Here is a 17,352-nt window from a genome sequence, read left to right as displayed (position 1 = left end):
CATACACTCAACCATTATACACTCAACCATCATACACACAACCATTATACACTCAACCATCATACACTCAACCATCATACACACAACCATCATACACTCAACCATCATACACTCAACCATCATACACTCAACCATTATACACTCAACCATCATACACACAACCATTATACACTCAACCATCATACACTCAACCATCATACACACAACCATCATACACATGACCATCATACACACAACCATCATACACTCAACCATCATACACTCAACCATCATACACTCAACCATCATACACTCAACCATCATACACACAACCATCATACACTCAACCATCAAACACTCAACCATCATACACTCAACCATCATACACTCAACCATTATACACTCAACCATCATACACACAACCATTATACACTCAACCATCATACACATGACCATCATACACACAACCATCATACACTCAACCATCATACCATCATACACACAACCATCATACACTCAACCATCATACACTCAACCATCATACACACGACCATCATACACTCAACCATCATACACACAACCATCATACACTCAACCATCATACACACAACCATCATACACACAACCATCATACACTCAACCATCATACACTCAACCATCATACACTCAACCATCATACACTCAACCATCATACACACAACCATCATACACTCAACCATCATACACTCAACCATCATACACATGACCATCATACACACAACCATCATACACTCAACCATCATACACACAACCATCATACACTCAACCATCATACACACAACCATCATACACTCAACCATTATACAGGAATTTCTCTGACTAGACCAGGGAGATGATAATGAGGACTCAGTTCAACAGCTACTCACACTCATGCATAGAGAGACACAGAGATTGAAGGATATTTCCTTAATTTAGTTTCATACTTGACGTTCAACCCAAACAGTGCAGGGTGCCGAGATAAAACACATGTTGTGTCTTTATGCCATCAGCACCAAACACAATAAAATGGACTAGAAATAGGGAGGGACTCAAAATCCCATTTTCTGTTTCTGTTGTAAAGCGTTTGAAACATTTTCCATTGCATGCCCTTATGAACAGTGCCCGCTGTACATAATAATGACTAACCCATAGAACCGGTGGTCCGTGTCATCCGTGTGGTCATGATGGTGTGTTGCCTGCGTATGCATGCACACTCAGCTCTCTGACCTTAAAACTCACTGCTTCTCCTCTGCACTCTTACATCATCAGAGTCTGCTCCCTGGTTACATCATCAGAGTCTGCCTGTCAGGCCCCCTGCTCCCTGGTTACATCATCAGAGTCTGCCTGTCAGGCCCCCTGCTCCCTGGTTACATCATCAGAGCCCGCCTGTCAGGCCCCCTGCTCCCTGGTTACATCATCAGGCCCGCCTGTCAGGCCACCTGCTCCCTGGTTACATCATCAGAGCCCGCCTGTCAGGCCCCCTGCTTCCTGGTTACATCATCAGAGCCCGCCTGTCAGGCCCCCTGCTTCCTGGTTACATCATCAGAGCCCGCCTGTCAGGCCCTCTGCTTCCTGGTTACATCATCAGAGCCCGCCTGTCAGGCCACCTGCTCCCTGGTTACATCATCAGAGCCCGCCTGTCAGGCCCCCTGCTTCCTGGTTACATCATCAGAGCCCGCCTGTCAGGCCCCCTGCTTCCTGGTTACATAATCAGAGCCCGCCTGTCAGGCCCCCTGCTTCCTGGTTACATAATCAGAGCCCGCCTGTCAGGCCCCCTGCTTCCTGGTTACATCATCAGAGCCCGCCTGTCAGGCCCCCTGCTTCCTGGTTACATCATCAGAGCCCGCCTGTCAGGCCCCCTGCTTCCTGGTTACATCATCAGAGCCCGCCTGTCAGGGGGGAGGGGATGTTGGTTCCTGCAGTGACGTGCAGTGATTCGGTTTCCGATCAAAAGAAAGTAAAATAAGAAGAAGGGTGAGAGGAATTGAGGCTTGAGGATGTCTTAGATGGATGTGATGCTCTCCTCCTTTTATCTCATCCACCTCTTCTCCTCCCCTCTTGTCCTTCGTCATTCTGCGTTACTTTGTCCTCCCCATGTCTCTCCTCTCTGCCTGACAGATGCACACTCTCCCCACACATCCCAATGTGTGTGTTGCGTGCCTGCATGTGTGTGGTTGTGTGTGTGTGTGTGTGTGTGTGTTGCGTGCCTGCATGTGTGTGGTTGTGTGTGTGTGTGTGTGTGTGTGTGTGTGTTGCGTGTGTGTGTGTGTGTTGCGTGCCTGCATGTGTATGATAGTGTGTGTGTGTATGTTTATGTGTTAACTTCTTGGAAATTGGCGGTTTCTTACACAATCACCCTGCATGACATTTGATGCCTGTGGTTCTAGATACTGTGGTTCTAGATACTGTGGTTCTAGATACTGCTATTCGTTGAAACAGCAACAATAGCAGAACAACCCAAACAAAACAGTAGTAAACACAATTACAAAGCTTTTTGCGTTGACTCGTATCACAGATCCACAAAGCCAAAATAATATGCTCTAGTGACGTTTGACAACAATGTGTTGATTTAGAGATTGAAATACCCCAGGAATTGACCCACCGCCAGCTCTTCGCTCGTTGGCACAGCAGATACCGCGGCTTGATAGGTAACGGTTGATAAAACTGCTCAGTAACAGTGAACGCAGCAGATGTCAAAGTTTCAGCAGGACTGTGAAAACCCCACAGATCAACCTCACATCTTTAGCAGCACAGCTTGAGTGCAGAAGACATTGCACCATTTTTTTCCCTCCGTGGATGAATCGCTCCCTCTCTGTCTTTCTCCCTCTCCCTCTCCCTCTCCCTCTCCCTCTCTCTCTCTCTCTCTCTCTCTCGCTTTCTCTCTCCCTCTCTCTCGCTTTATTTCTCTCTCTCTCTTTCGCTTTATTTCTCTCTCTCTCTCTCTGTTTCTCCCCCTCTCTCTCTTTCTCTCTCCCTGTCTTTCTCCCTCTATCTCTCTCTCTCTCTGTTTCTACCGCTCTCTCTCGCTTTCTCTCGCTCACTCTCTCTCTATGTTTCTACCTCTCTCTTGCTTTCTCTCTATTTCTACCTCTCTCTCCATCTTTCTCTCTTGGTTTATCTTTCTCTCTCTGTCTCTTTCTCTGTCTCTCTCTCTTTCTCTCTCTCTCAGGAGAGATGAAAGCAGGGGACTGTAGGGAGTATTCTTGTGTATCCCTGTAGATACACACTGTATATTTTCTATAGAGATTTACTGTGGTAAGGTACAGAGAGTGAGTTGAAATAGTTTCACTCAGCGACTGAAAATAATGCAGTGGTTTTCTCACTGGCTTTGTTATGGAGTGTGCTGCCCTCTCTTTCTCCCTCTCTCTCTCTCTCTCTCTCTCTCTCTCTCTCTCTCTCTCTCTCTCTCTCTCTCTCTCTCTCTCTCTCTCTCTCTCCTCCTTCTCTCTCTCTCTCTCTCTCTCTCTCTCTCTCTCTCTCTCTCTCCCTCTCCCTCTCTCTCTCTCTCTCTCTCTCTCTCTCTCTCTCTCTCTCTCGTGCTCTTCTCTCTCTCCCTCTCGTGCTCTTCTCTCTCCTGCAGTGGGCATAGCTAAGCCGCCTGGGACTGCCCCAGAGTCCATGCTGACACAAACCTTTCAAGGAGGCTTATTTTATTAATTTGGTGTGTGTTTGCGTGTGTGATGTGGTGAAAGTGTCTGTGTGGGAGCGTGTGTGTGTGTGTGAGTGTGAGGCCAAGGCTTTGTTGAGTGCTCATCTCGCAGGGATCTCAGGCTCGGTTCATGACAATGTTTCCCAAGCAATCCACTCGACGGACAGGCAAATATGCTTAATGGAAACACAAACACACACACACACACACACACTCACACACACTTTGGACCGTAGCCCCGCCGGCGGATTTAAGTGGTGTGTAACTCCCATTGTGGCTCTCAGAAAGCCCAGGCTAAACTGGGATAAACACAGTGATAGGCTTCCATAATCGAGCCCTAGCCAAAATGAATATATGATTAGAGCCTTTTGGAGTCAGCCAAGAAACACTACTGGGAGTTTTAGATAATCAGTCACCTTCAGCTTGTTAACACTTTGTAAGCCCCCGACACCCTGCTAGTGTATTTCCTGTGCTTTTTCTCAGCGTTGCCATGAAAACACTGTTTATTTGTTCACCTGTCCTTGACATTACAAGGCAGTCTTTAATTCATCACACGTTTATTTTATCGAAGCAATTCAGCAGGAAATCTAAATTGTTGAGCAATCTATGCAGTCAAATCAAGGCCCAAAACCTGTCAGTCAATGTGGTGGTATGTTAGTCTCTTTCAAGGTCACCTGTCAGTGTGGTGGGTATGTTAGTCTCTTTCAAGGTCACTGTGCCAAGGTTTGCCTGGCAAGCGAATTATCTCTCTCTCTCTCTCTCTCTCTCTCTCTCTCTCTCTCTCTCTCTCTCTCTCTCTCTCTCTCTCTCTCTCTCTCTCTCTCTCTCTCTCTCTCTCTCTCTCTCTCTCTCTCTCTCTCTCTCTCTCAAGAGGAATCATGACACAAACAAACATGGTGTATGCCAGAGCATTCTACATGTATTATATATTAGAGCCTTATAGGCTGGGAGGTGGGCAGGTGAACAGAGCAGGAGCCAATGAAAATCAAACACTAGTTTAGCTTAGTCTTGACCACCCACTGCCACCGTATCCCAGTTAGATGAACCATAGGGCCACCGTAACCCAGTTGGATCAACCATAGGGCCACCGTAACCCAGTTGGATCAACCATAGGGCCACCGTAACCCAGTTGGATCAACCATAGGGCCTCCGTAACCCAGTTGGATCAACCATAGGGCCTCCGTAACCCAGTTGGATCAACCATAGGGTCTCCGTAACCCAGTTGGATCAACCATAGGAGTTCAGAGTGTATCATTGAAGCTGTGATCCCACTAGTCCATGTTAATGCCATGTTGTGGAATGTTGAGTTGAGAGATGGGGGTTGGGGGCATTTCTCAATGAAGTGTGTGTGTGTGTGTGTGTGTGTGTGTGTGTGTGTGTGTGTGTGTGTGTGTGTGTGTGTGTGTGTGTGTGTGTGTGTGTGTGTGTGTGTGTGTGTGTGTGTGTGTGTGTGTGTGTGTGTGTGTGTGTGTGTGTGTGTGCGTGTGCATGGGTATATATGTGTGCATATTAAACACATCTTATTCAAGGATCTCACTAAAAATGCCATTCTTTACTCTATATGCATTTCAGAAGTAATTTCTGAATTGACTCCATCCTGCTACTACCTGACCTGTTGGCCTAATCCTAGTTATGCAGGGCCTTAAATAAATACAGAGCCGCACGTCTGTCCCTGGTTGAGAGATTTATCTAGTTATATCCTGATTGGTTACTTCCTGCTCTTGCTACGTCAGTGCAACGTCATCATGGGCAACTGAATGATCAGTCTTGTTGACGCAGAGCCTAGGTTCGTCACTGAAATGGTGTCCCCGGGTAAACAAGTACTCTTAAAAATGGGTTCCTCGCTGGTAGCCATAGTGCTGGTGGTGAGTCATGTTCTGATTGTAGAAACCCTCCTAGTGAGATCCAAGAATACAAGGGTCATACCAGAACCCCCCTAGTGAGATCCAAGAATACACCAGTCAGACCAGAACCCCCCTAGTGAGATCCAAGAATACACCAGTCAGACCAAACCCCCCTAGTGAGATCCAAGAATACAAGAGTCATACCAGAACCCCCCTAGTGAGATCCAAGAATACACCAGTCAGACCAGAACCCACCCAATTGAGATCCAAGAATACACCAGTCAGACCAGAACCCCCCTAGTGAAATCCAAGAATACAAGGGTCAGACCAGAACCCACCCTAGTGAGATCCAAGAATACACCAGTCAGACCAGAACCCCCCTAGTGAGATCCAAGAATACAAGGGTCATACCAGAACCCCCCTAGTGAGATCCAAGAATACAAGGGTCATACCAGAACCCCCCTAGTGAGATCCAAGAATACACCAGTCAGACCAGAACCCCCCTAGTCAGATCCAAGAATACACCAGTCAGACCAGAACCCCCCTAGTGAGATCCAAGAATACAAGGGTCAGACCAGGCCAAACTAACTGCAGGCAATCACAGCACGTCTGGAGTTAAAGCAGTGGTATTCAAAGTCGGGGTCACCACCCCTAGTAGGGTCGCAGGGGAACTGCAGTGGGGTCACCAATTATTATTATATTTTAACCCAAAAAACTATTTTTGGGGAGAACAAAAAAGGAATAGTGCAGATTATTGTACCGGACAATAAACAAAAGTTTTTGAGAAAGATAATTTGTTATTTGTTGAGGTTGTGTCATTAGATTTGGAGTGGGGTGGAGAGAAATTGTTGGGATAAAAATGGGGCACCCAGAAATTCTGGCAAAAAAAATGGGGTCCCTGCTGAAAAAGTTTGAATTACCACTGAGTTAGAGGATGAGAGAAAGGTAACACCACAGAGAGAGAAGAGAGACAGAGAGACAGAGGGATAGACAATGAGACAGACAGGTAGACACAACTGAAGCAGAGATGAGGAAAGATAGTGAAAAGAGAGAGAGAGAGGCAGCGAGTAGCTCTGATGATCATTAAGAAAAGGTCATCAAATAGTTCTCTTAAGTAGCTGTCAAACAATCCTTGTGACATCACACTGACATCACGCTGACATCACACTGACATCACGCTGACATCACGCTGACATCACACTGACATCACACTGACATCACACTGACATCACGCTGACATCACGCTGACATCACACTGACATTACGCTGACATCACGCTGACATCACGCTGACATCACGCTGACATCACACTGACATCACACTGACATCACACTGACATCACACTGACATCACGCTGACATCACACTGACATTACACTGACTCAACCTATGTTCTGTTATTCAGTGACCGTACACTGCTGGATGTCTCTCCTCATAGACAGCCACAACTCTTTCCCGTCTCCCCTCACCTATAAGCACCATTAATTAAGATTCAAATGTAGCTCCTTTCTGTTCCCTGTCAAAGCGAAAACCATTAAGGCAAAACAATTGAGCGTCACTCAAACAGACTGTGCCAGAGGGAACGTTAGACGAGTGGTGTTCTGTATGCTAAAACCCACCCTTCACTGAAATGTATTCCAAAGAGTTCACCTTTTAATGAGGAAATTTCAATTATACATCCTCTAAGACTAATGTTGCTTTTGATGCATGGCTTTGCGACGCCTTCTTCCACTTGGCCCCCGACAGCAAGAACGTGATGTCTCTTCTTGAGGGGGCTTGAGAACACATTTATGAGCAAACTAGCTTGTGCAGCACAGCGACTCATCTTCTAGTTACAGAAGAAGAAGAAAACACTATCGCCGTGAAACCGCTGAATACTACCCCAATATAAACCTGCTCTCTCTCCTTCTCTGTGGTGGCCATTTTGGTTGTTTGTCATAATAATAAACAAATAATTGCCATTATCTGTGTAAATGTCGCCTTCTGTGTGTGTCTGATAATTGGTCCCCGGTGTGACCCTTTAGTGTTGACGACCTCTTAAAACCCTGTTGTGTCATGGTCATTAAAGAGAAATCAGTTAGCAGAGAAGTTAACAATAGGAATGAATTAGCCAGTTCCCCCACTTCCATTGATTTATACTACTGTGAACCACCAGGAGAGATACAGCAACCACATTGGGTCAGTGGTATGTGAGCCCATCTCTCGCTCTCTATCTCTCTCTCTCTCACTCTCATTTTATGAATTCTCTATCTCACCATCTCCAGCCACCATTCTCTCACTATCGCTCTAATTATCTCCATGTATCTATCTCTCTATCACTGCATTTCTCTCTTTATCACACCCTCTTTTTCTTAGCCTCTTTGTTCACCCCTTTCCTCAACCCCCTCTCTCTCTCTATTTCTCTCTGTCCTCTCTCAATTTGTTATCTTATGATAAGTATCAGACAGTTCATGATGGACTCTGGTGACTTCTAAATCAAATCAAATCAAGTTTATTTTATATAGCCCTTCGTACATCAGCTAATATCTCGAAGTGCTGTACAGAAACCCAGCCTAAAACCCCAAACAGCAAGCAATGCAGGTGTAGAAGCACGGTGGCTAGGAAAAACTCCCTAGAAAGGCCAAAACCTAGGAAGAAACCTAGAGAGGAACCAGGCTATGAGGGGTGGCCAGTCCTCTTCTGGCTGTGCCGGGTGGAGATTATAACAGAACATGGCCAAGATCTTCAAATGTTCATAAATGACCAGCATGGTCAAATAATAATCAGGAGTAAATGTCAGTTGGCTTTTCATAGCCGATCATTAAGAGTATCTCTACCGCTCCTGCGGTCTCTAGAGAGTTGAAAACAGCAGGTCTGGGACAGGTAGCACGTACGGTGGACAGGTCAGGGTTCCATAGCCGCAGGTAGAACAGTTGAAACTGGAACAGCAGCAAGGCCAGGTGGACTGGGGACAGCAAGGAGTCATCATGCCCAGTAGTCCTGACGCATGGTCCTAGGGCTCAGGTCCTCCGAGAGAGAGAGAGAAAGAAAGAGAGAATTAGAGAGAGCATACTTAAATTCACACAGGACTCCGGATAAGACAGGAGAAGTACTCCAGATATAACCAACTGACCCTAGCCCCCCGACACATGAACAACTGCAGCATAAATACTGGAGGCTGAGACAGGAGGGGTCAGGAGACACTGTGGCCCCATCCGATGATACCCCCGGACAGGGCCAAACAGGAAGGATATAACCCCACCCACTTTGCCAAAGCACAGCCCCCGCACCACTAGAGGGAAATTTTCAACCACCAACGTACAATCCTGAGACAAGGCCGAGTATAGCCCACAAAGAACTCCACCACAGCACAAACCAAGTGGGGGCGCCAACCCAGACAGGAAGATCACGTCAGTAACTCAACCCACTCAAGTGACGCACCCCTCACAGGGACGGCATGAAAGAGCACCAGTAAGCCAGTGACTCAGCCCCTGTAATAGGGTTAGAGGCAGAGAATCCCAGTGGAGAGAGGGGAACCGGCCAGGCAGAAACAGCAAGGGCGGTTCGATGCTCCAGAGCCTTTCCGTTCACCTTCACACTCCTGGGCAGGAGCTACACTGAGACCGAGTCTGCGTCTCTCACATGGGTAGGCAGACCATTCCATAAAAATGGAGATCTATAGGAGAAAGCCCTGCCTCCAGCTGTTTGCTTAGAAATTCTAGGGACAATTAGGAGGCCTGCGTCTTGTGACCGTAGCGTACGTGTAGGTATGTACGGCAGGACCAACTCAGAAAGATAGGTAGGAGCAAGCCCATGTAACGCTTTATAGGTTAACAGTAAAACCTTGAAATCAGCCCTTGCCTTAACAGGAAGCCATTGTAGGGAAGCTAGCACTGGAGTAATATGATCAAATTTCTTGGTTCTAGTCAGGATTCTAGCAGCCGTATTTAGCACTAACTGAAGTTTATTTAGTGCTTTATCCGGGTAGCCGGAAAGTAGAGCATTGCAGTAGTCTAACCTAGAAGTAACAAAAGCATTGATTAATTTTTCGGCATAATTTTTGGACAGAAAATTTCAGATTTTTGCAATGTTACGTAAATGGAAAAAAGCTGTCCTTGAAACAGTCTTGATATGTTCGTCAAAAGAGAGATCAGGGTCCAGAGTAACGCCGAGGTCCTTCACAGTTTTATTTGAGACGACTTTACAACCATCAAGATTAATTTTCAGATTTAACAGAAGATCTCTTTGTTTCTTGGGACCTAGAACAAGCATCTCTGTTTTGTCCGAGTTTAAAAGTAGAAAGTTTTCAGCCATCCACTTCCTTATGTCTGAAACACAGGCTTCTAGCGAGGGCAATTTTGGGGCTTCACCATGTTTCATTGAAATGTACATCTGTGTGTCATCCGCATAGCAGTGAAAGTTAACATTATGTTTTCGAATGACATCCCCAAGAGGTAAAATATATAGTGAAAACAATAGTGGTCCTAAAACAGAACCTTGAGTAACACCGAAATGTACAGTTGATTTGTCAGAGGACAAACCATTCACAGAGACAAACTGATATTTTTCCGACAGATAAGATCTAAACCAGGCCAGAACTTGTCCGTGTAGACCAATTTGGGTTTCCAGTCTCTCCAAAAGAATGTGGTGATCGATGGTATCAAAGGAAGCACTAAGGTCTAGTAGCACGAGGACAGATGCAGAGCCTCGGTCTGACGCCATTAAAAGGTCATTTACCACCTTCACAAGTGCAGTCTCAGTGCTATGATGGGGTCTAAAACCAGACTGAAGCATTTCGTATACATTGTTTGTCTTCAGAAAGGCAGTGAGTTGCTGCACAACATCTTTTTCAAATTTTTTTGAGAGGAATGGAAGATTCGATATAGGCCGATAGTTTTTTATATTTTCTGGGTCAAGGTTTGGCTTTTTCAAGAGAGGCTTTATTACTACCACTTTTAGTGAGTTTGGTACACATCCGGTGGATAGAGAGCCGTTTATTATGTTCAACATAGGAGGGCCAAGCACAGGAAGCAGCTCTTTCAGTATTTTAGTTGGAATAGGATCCAGTATGCAGCTTGAAGGTTTAGAGGCCATGATTATTTTCATCATTGTGTCAAGAGATATAGTACTAAAACACTTAAGTGTCTCTCTTGATCCTAGGTCCTGGCAGAGTTGTGCAGACTCAGGACAGCTACGCTTTGGAGGAATAAGCAGATTTAAAGAGGAGTCTGTAATTTGCTTTCTAATGATCATGATCTTTTCCTCAAAGAAGTTCATGAATTTATTACTGCTGAAGTGAAAGCCATCCTCACTTGGTGAATGCTGCTTTTTAGTTAGCTTTGCAACAGTATCAAAAATACATTTTGGATTGTTCTTATTTTCCTCAATTAAGTTGGAAAATTAGGATGATCGAGCAGCAGTGAGGGCTCTTCGATACTGCATGGTACTGTCTTTCCAAGCTAGTCGGAAGACTTCCAGTTTGGTGTGGCGCCATTTCTGTTCCAATTTTCTGGAAGCTTGCTTCAGAGCTCGGGTATTTTCTGTATACCAGGGAGCTAGTTTCTTATGACAAATGTTTTTAGTTTTTAGGGGTGCAACTGCATCTAGGGTATTGCGCAACATTAAATTGAGTTCCTCAGTTAGGTGGTTAACTGATTTTTGTCCTCTGACGTCCTTGGGTAGGAAGAAGGAGTCTGGAAGGGCATCAAGGAATCTTTGTGTTGTCTGAGAATTTATAGCACGACTTTTGATGCTCCTTGGTTGGGGTCTGAGCAGATTATTTGTTGCGATTGCAAACGTAATAAAATGGTGGTCCGATAGTCCAGGATTATGAGGAAAAACATTAAGATCTACAACATTTATTCCATGGGACAAAACTAGGTCCAGAGTATGACTGTGGCAGTGAGTAGGTCCAGAGACATGTTGGACAAAACCCACTGAGTCGATGATGGATCCAAAAGCCTTTTGGAGTGGGTCTGTGGACTTTTCCATATGAATATTAAAATCACCAAAAAATAGAATATTATCTGCTATGACTACAAAGTACGATAGGAATTCAGGGAACTCGGTGAGGAATGCTGTATATGGCCCAGGAGACCTGTAAACAGTAGCTATAAAAAGTGATTGAGTAGGCTGCATAGATTTTCATGACTAGAAGCTCAAAAGACGAAAACGTCATTTTTTTTTTTTGTAAATTGAAATTTGCTATCGTAAATGTTAGCAACACCTCCGCCTTTGCAGGATGCACGGGGGATATGGTCACTAGTGTAACCAGGAGGTGAGGCCTGATGAATTTACACAGCAAATTCATCAGGCTTAAGCCATGTTTCAGTCAGGCCAATCACATCAAGATTATGATCAGTGATTAGTTCATTGACTATAACTGCCTTTGAAGTGAGGGATCTAACATTAAGTAGCCCTATTTTGAGATGTGAGGAATCACGATCTCTTTCAATAATGGCAGGAATGGAGGAGGTCTTTATCCTAGTGAGATTGCTAAGGCGAACACCGCCATGTTTAGTTTTGCCCAACCTAGGTCGAGGCACAGACACAGTCTCAATGGGGAAGCTGAGCTGACTACACTGACTATGCTAGTGGCAGACTCCACTAAGCTGGCAGGTTGGCTAACAGCCTGCTGCCTGGCCTGCACCCTATTTCATTGTGGAGCTAGAGGAGTTAGAGCCCTGTCTATGTTCGTAGATAAGATGAGAGCACCCCTCCACCTCGGATGGAGTCCGTCACTCCTCAGCAGGTCAGGCTTGGTGCTGTTTGTGGGTGAGTCCCAGAAAGAGGGCCAATTATCTACAAATTCTATCTTTTGGGAGGGGCAGAAAACAGTTTTCAACCAGCGATTGAGTTGTGAGACTCTGCTGTAGAGCTCATCACTCCCCCTAACTGGGAGGGGGCCAGAGACAAGTACTCGATGCCGACACATCTTTCTAGCTGATTTACACGCTGAAGCTATGTTGCACTTGGTGACCTCTGACTGTTTCATCCTAACATCGTTGGTGCCGACGTGGATAACAATATCTCTATACTCTCTACACTCGCCAGTTTTAGCTTTAGCCAGCACCATCTTCAGATTAGCCTTAACGTCGGTAGCCCTGCCCCCTGGTAAACAGTGTATGATCGCTGGGTGATTCGTTTTAAGTCTAAACATTGCGGCTTTCCGACAGACAGGCATTACCTTCCATCATGAGTAGTGGGTTTGGGTATAGGGAAGAGAACAGGGTGTCTCTACCATATTAATATCATTTACATTTTTATTCTAGTCATTATTTTTCCAAGGTGGCCACTCTCCACTCACAGGTGAGTGAATGCTGTCCTTGAAGGAGTTACCCAGTCTCCAGATCTCCTGTTCCCCATCTACCGTTCCTGAGAGGAAGCCAAGGGAATGTAGTTCTTTAGAGAGGTTGATGGAGAGGGATAGAGATATGGAGTGGGGGAATTGAGACTGAGATGGAAAGGCAGAGAGAGAGAGAGAGAGATAGAGAGAGAGAGAGGTGGAGAGAGTTAGAGGGCAAAGCAAAAGATTGGGCTCTGTAAATGGACTCGCTCTCTGCGTCTCTCCCTCAACGTCCCGTGTCCAGGCAGAAGAGAGATGGGAGAATGCTGCTGCTTTTTTTGTTATAGTAGTTTATTGAATTCCTCATCCTGCATATCAGACCATGACTCTCTGGCTCTCAGAGACAGGGGGATGGAAGGAGGGATGGAGAGTCTGTGGGACGGGGCTGGAGAACGAGGGGAGTGGAGTGGGGGACCACACAGTCTCAGGGACAGGGGGATGGAAGGAGGGATGGAGAGTCTGTGGCACGGGGCTGGAGAACGAGGGGAGTGGAGTGGGGGACCACACAGTCTCAGGGACAGGGGGATGGAAGGAGGGATGGAGAGTCTGTGTTACGGGGCTGGAGAACGAGGGGAGTGGAGTGGGGGACCACACAGTCTCAGGGATGGATAGAATGTTGTTGGAGCGAAAGAGAGGAGGGGTCAAGGAGGAGTGTTTGGTGGGTAAACAGCGAGGAAGGACACAACCTTGGCATTGCTAGCTCTACGCTCTAACCAGCTGAGCCCCACATGGCACTATGCTAGTCAATGTTCTCTGGCTAGGCTATGTGAAGGCAGGATGGGTGGAGGTGGGGAGGGTTAGAGGGCGGAGAGGCAGCCATGTGCCCCACTCCAAGCAACCCGTCGTCGAGGACATTTGCCATCTCTCTACCCTCTCACTGTGAGAGTCTGGCCCTCCTCCAGCCCTTTGGCCCGTTCACCACACGTCTGGACATGTCCGACCGCTCCTCGGTACCTGCAAGCCCCACAGCTGCCAGCAGGGGGAAAACGAGCCGTCACGGCCCGGCTGCCATGTAAGCCAGGTCAACAGGAGGTTGATTAAGTTGTAAAAAGGGCTATTTTGTGTCACAATGTCCAATAAATGAAGTGAACCTAGTGTTGAGAGGGCAAAATGGAAACATCTCTTTTTTGGGGATAAAGTGAAAGGGACATCTCCTTTCACGCTTAGCTTGGTTGTTTGCTGAACCAACGAACACTCTCTCCTCGTGGATGCAATGCTCCAACCCCCTTCCATTCAGTAAAACACAGTATTTGTATTACAATGCATTTTAAACAGTGCCATTTCAACAGTATGTACTTAAGAAAGAAAGCTCAGTTCCAGTTCCATTGCATGTATTAGTTAAAGCCATATAAATATGACTAAAACAGGGATAAAGCCCCCCAGACCACAGGAATGTCTACCCTCCTGGGATCCCTCAATATGGCTGACGCCAGTTCTAGTAATTCAATTTCAATCAAGCTCCTTACTATTCCTCCTGCCTCGCTAATGTCCTTTCCCTCCCTTTTCTCCCTCCTCTCTCCCTCGTATCTCCCAGGAACCAGACTGTGCTGCACCAGTTCTGCTGCCCGGCCCCAGAGGCCCCCGAGGGGGAGTCCTCGGCCTGTGTCCCCAGGTAAGATGGCTGCCTCCCTTTTCACCCAGCACCATATTTTGTTGTTGATTGTAGTCACCGTTGCTTCTAACCGTTTTCCTGGTGGTGGAGGTGCTACTGTAAGACAACACAACTGCCCCAGTTTCCTCCGTCTTGAAGTGGTTGTAAGTCCTTTGGGGGTCCCTGACTATCGTCGGCCAATCCCGGCTCAGTGCTTTCCTTTCCCCACTGTGATGTCATCAAGAGAAGTAAGAGAGAGAGAATCTCCGACACATCTTTAAACAGTGGCCAGGCAGACAGAGAGGGAGATACTATTCAAATGCAACTTGTCACTTTATTTGGGGTTTTGAGTGTTGAAAGAAACTCGAAATTAAGACCGAATCAATCTCAGCTCCAGGAGAGGCGATCAAGATAAATTCATGGGAACACGATGGTAATCTCCAAATCAATCAGAGAGACATCCTATTTCCTGGACACTGGTCAACTCGTCCAAAGCACTGCCATAGGAAACAATAGAAGCACGGCCCAGGGCTTAGTGATAAAGGCAGAATGAGGATAATAGGAGATTTTAATATCTCCACCGAGCACACAGTGTTATCAGGGAATGAGGTAAGCAGTCAGGAATGGTGCTGTGATGGACTGGAATCTTCCTTCTACTCAACTACTGCATACTCCTGGTATCTGAGGAGAGTCAGCCGTTTCAAAATCCTTTATCTCTGCCTCCTTGTCTTTCTCCTCAACCCGTCTCCATGTAGACATGATGGATGTTGGTCAGTCTATATACAACAGTAGCTCCTGCAGTTTATGGAGTCGTTCTTTTTCTTGCTTAAACAAAACGAGACGCACCAAGTCTTTGTTTGGCCACTCGGCATCGCTCTGCTTATCCCAATCCACTGCAGGCGGAGCACTCTGAAAATTACCACGACTGCCAGTGGAACGTCAATAGTAATTAAGCCATCCAGCCTGGACGATTGCTGCTAAGAATCTGTACATTTCTGCTGGATTGTGGGGAAAAAAGTGGGAAAAAGCCGGCAAAGCAAAGCTTGTGTTGATGCTGGATTCCACCAACCCTGTGGTGCTGGATACAATGAAGCATTGCTGGAACAAAAGCTCCAACGCTCATCCTCTAAATCCCACTTTAAACCACTACCGAGGCCCTGGGTGATTGAATTAGTCACACAGAGAGAGAGAGAGAGAGAGAGAGAGAGGGAGGGAGAGCGTGAGAGAGAGAGAGAGAGAGCGTGAGAGAGAGAGAGAGGGAGAGAGAGGGAGAGAGAGAGGGAGAGAGAGGGAGAGAGAGAGAGAGAGAGAGAGAGAGAGAGAGAGAGAGAGCGAGAGAGAGAGAGAATCACCTCTCTGCAATCGTCTTTGTCTTTGCACCAGAGGGGCAAACGGAAAACTATTTATCAGATAAAAGTCTGGTTTGCCTGGGAAACTACTCTCAAAAGTCCCCCCCAGTCAGTGACTGTCACCTAACCAGCCATAACACCTTATTATTTAGTATAAAGAGACTGTTCAGAAGCACAAGTTAAGATGAATTCAGGTGACTTTCATCAAAGGCGGGCAGGGAAATTGGAGGGAAAAAAGACAGACGGAAACAATAAATCAGAGTTCAGTGGATTGAACTGATAGAAGTGGCTTGGCAGTGGTGCGTCGTGCGATTCCTTTGGGCTCAGGGACCATTAAGCAGAGAACAAACAGAATGGACACCACAAAAAAACAACGATGAAAATACCCCCAAAGCAAACCACTTCAAACAGAGATCTCTCAAAGCGGTTTGTGGGTTGCTAGGTTTTGTTGCTTCTTTTTTAGCCTATTTCTCTGAAAGTCTCTTTTCTATTCTGTTTGTTGTTACATTTTTCTTTGGACTTCAGTGTTTTGTCAGTGAAGTGTTGATCATCATACCACATGACACGACATCACACCCACGAGCCTCCATTCTCATCCGCACCACTTCCACCCATTCAGACCTGTCGCTCCCACCTCCACCTCAATGTTTATACTATGTAATAACAATGTAACAGCTGAAGTATTACAATGTCATCACCAATGTCATAATCCACCCAAGTCTCATTGAGAGGTTCAGAGTCTGCCACTAGGGCAAGGCAACTGGTTAGCCATCTACTGACACATGCAATGCATTCGTGTTCATGTGGAGAATTGTTATTACCATGTTATTGCATGCTTTTGGCTTAGTAGTGATCAGAACATAGAGCTCCCTGTCTTTGTGTGTTTGTGTGTGTGTCTGTGTGTGTGTCTGTGTGCACTGTCGTACCCATGACACAGATGTTTAACATGCTTCAACAAATACCCAACAGCTAATATCTGCCATGGGCATCTAGGCTAAGGCTCACTGATAAAGGAGAGACACTTCTCATTGATGAATTAGCCTAGCATCATGTTATTTTAGCCTAGCGTCATGCTATTTTAGCCTAGTGTTTCACCCACCGTTGTTTTGACACAAGGCCAAGCCGCCTACACTCTCCTTGTTAAGGCATATCCACAAAAAGCTGCTTCCTGAAATAAATGTGAGTTCGTTCCTGTCTTCTGTGATTGAAGCTCTGCAATATCTGCCCACCAAACAAGGCCTCGTTACCATATGAAAGGCGGCTCCTAGCCTGTTCTGCACTGCCGTATCTTCACTCTGGGGAGTAATGAAGCTCTGTTTTTCACAGACACAGAAACACATAGACAAATTGCTACTGGTGTAAAAAGTACCCAATTGTTATACTTGAGTAAAAGTAAGGATATCTTAATAGAAAATGACTCAAGTAAAAGTGAAAGTCACCCAGTAAAATACTATTTGAGTAAAAGTCTAAAAGTATTTGGTTTTAAATATACTTAAGTATCAAAAGTAAATGTAATTGATCAAATATACTTAACTATCAAAAGTAAAAGTAAAAGTATAAATCATTTATAATTCCTTATATTAAGCAATCCACACACCA

The sequence above is a fragment of the Salvelinus fontinalis genome, chromosome 39, assembly GCF_029448725.1.
Source record: "Salvelinus fontinalis isolate EN_2023a chromosome 39, ASM2944872v1, whole genome shotgun sequence".
In the NCBI taxonomy this organism is placed as follows: Eukaryota; Metazoa; Chordata; class Actinopteri; order Salmoniformes; family Salmonidae; genus Salvelinus; species Salvelinus fontinalis.
Note: the sequence above shows the minus strand (reverse complement) of the source record.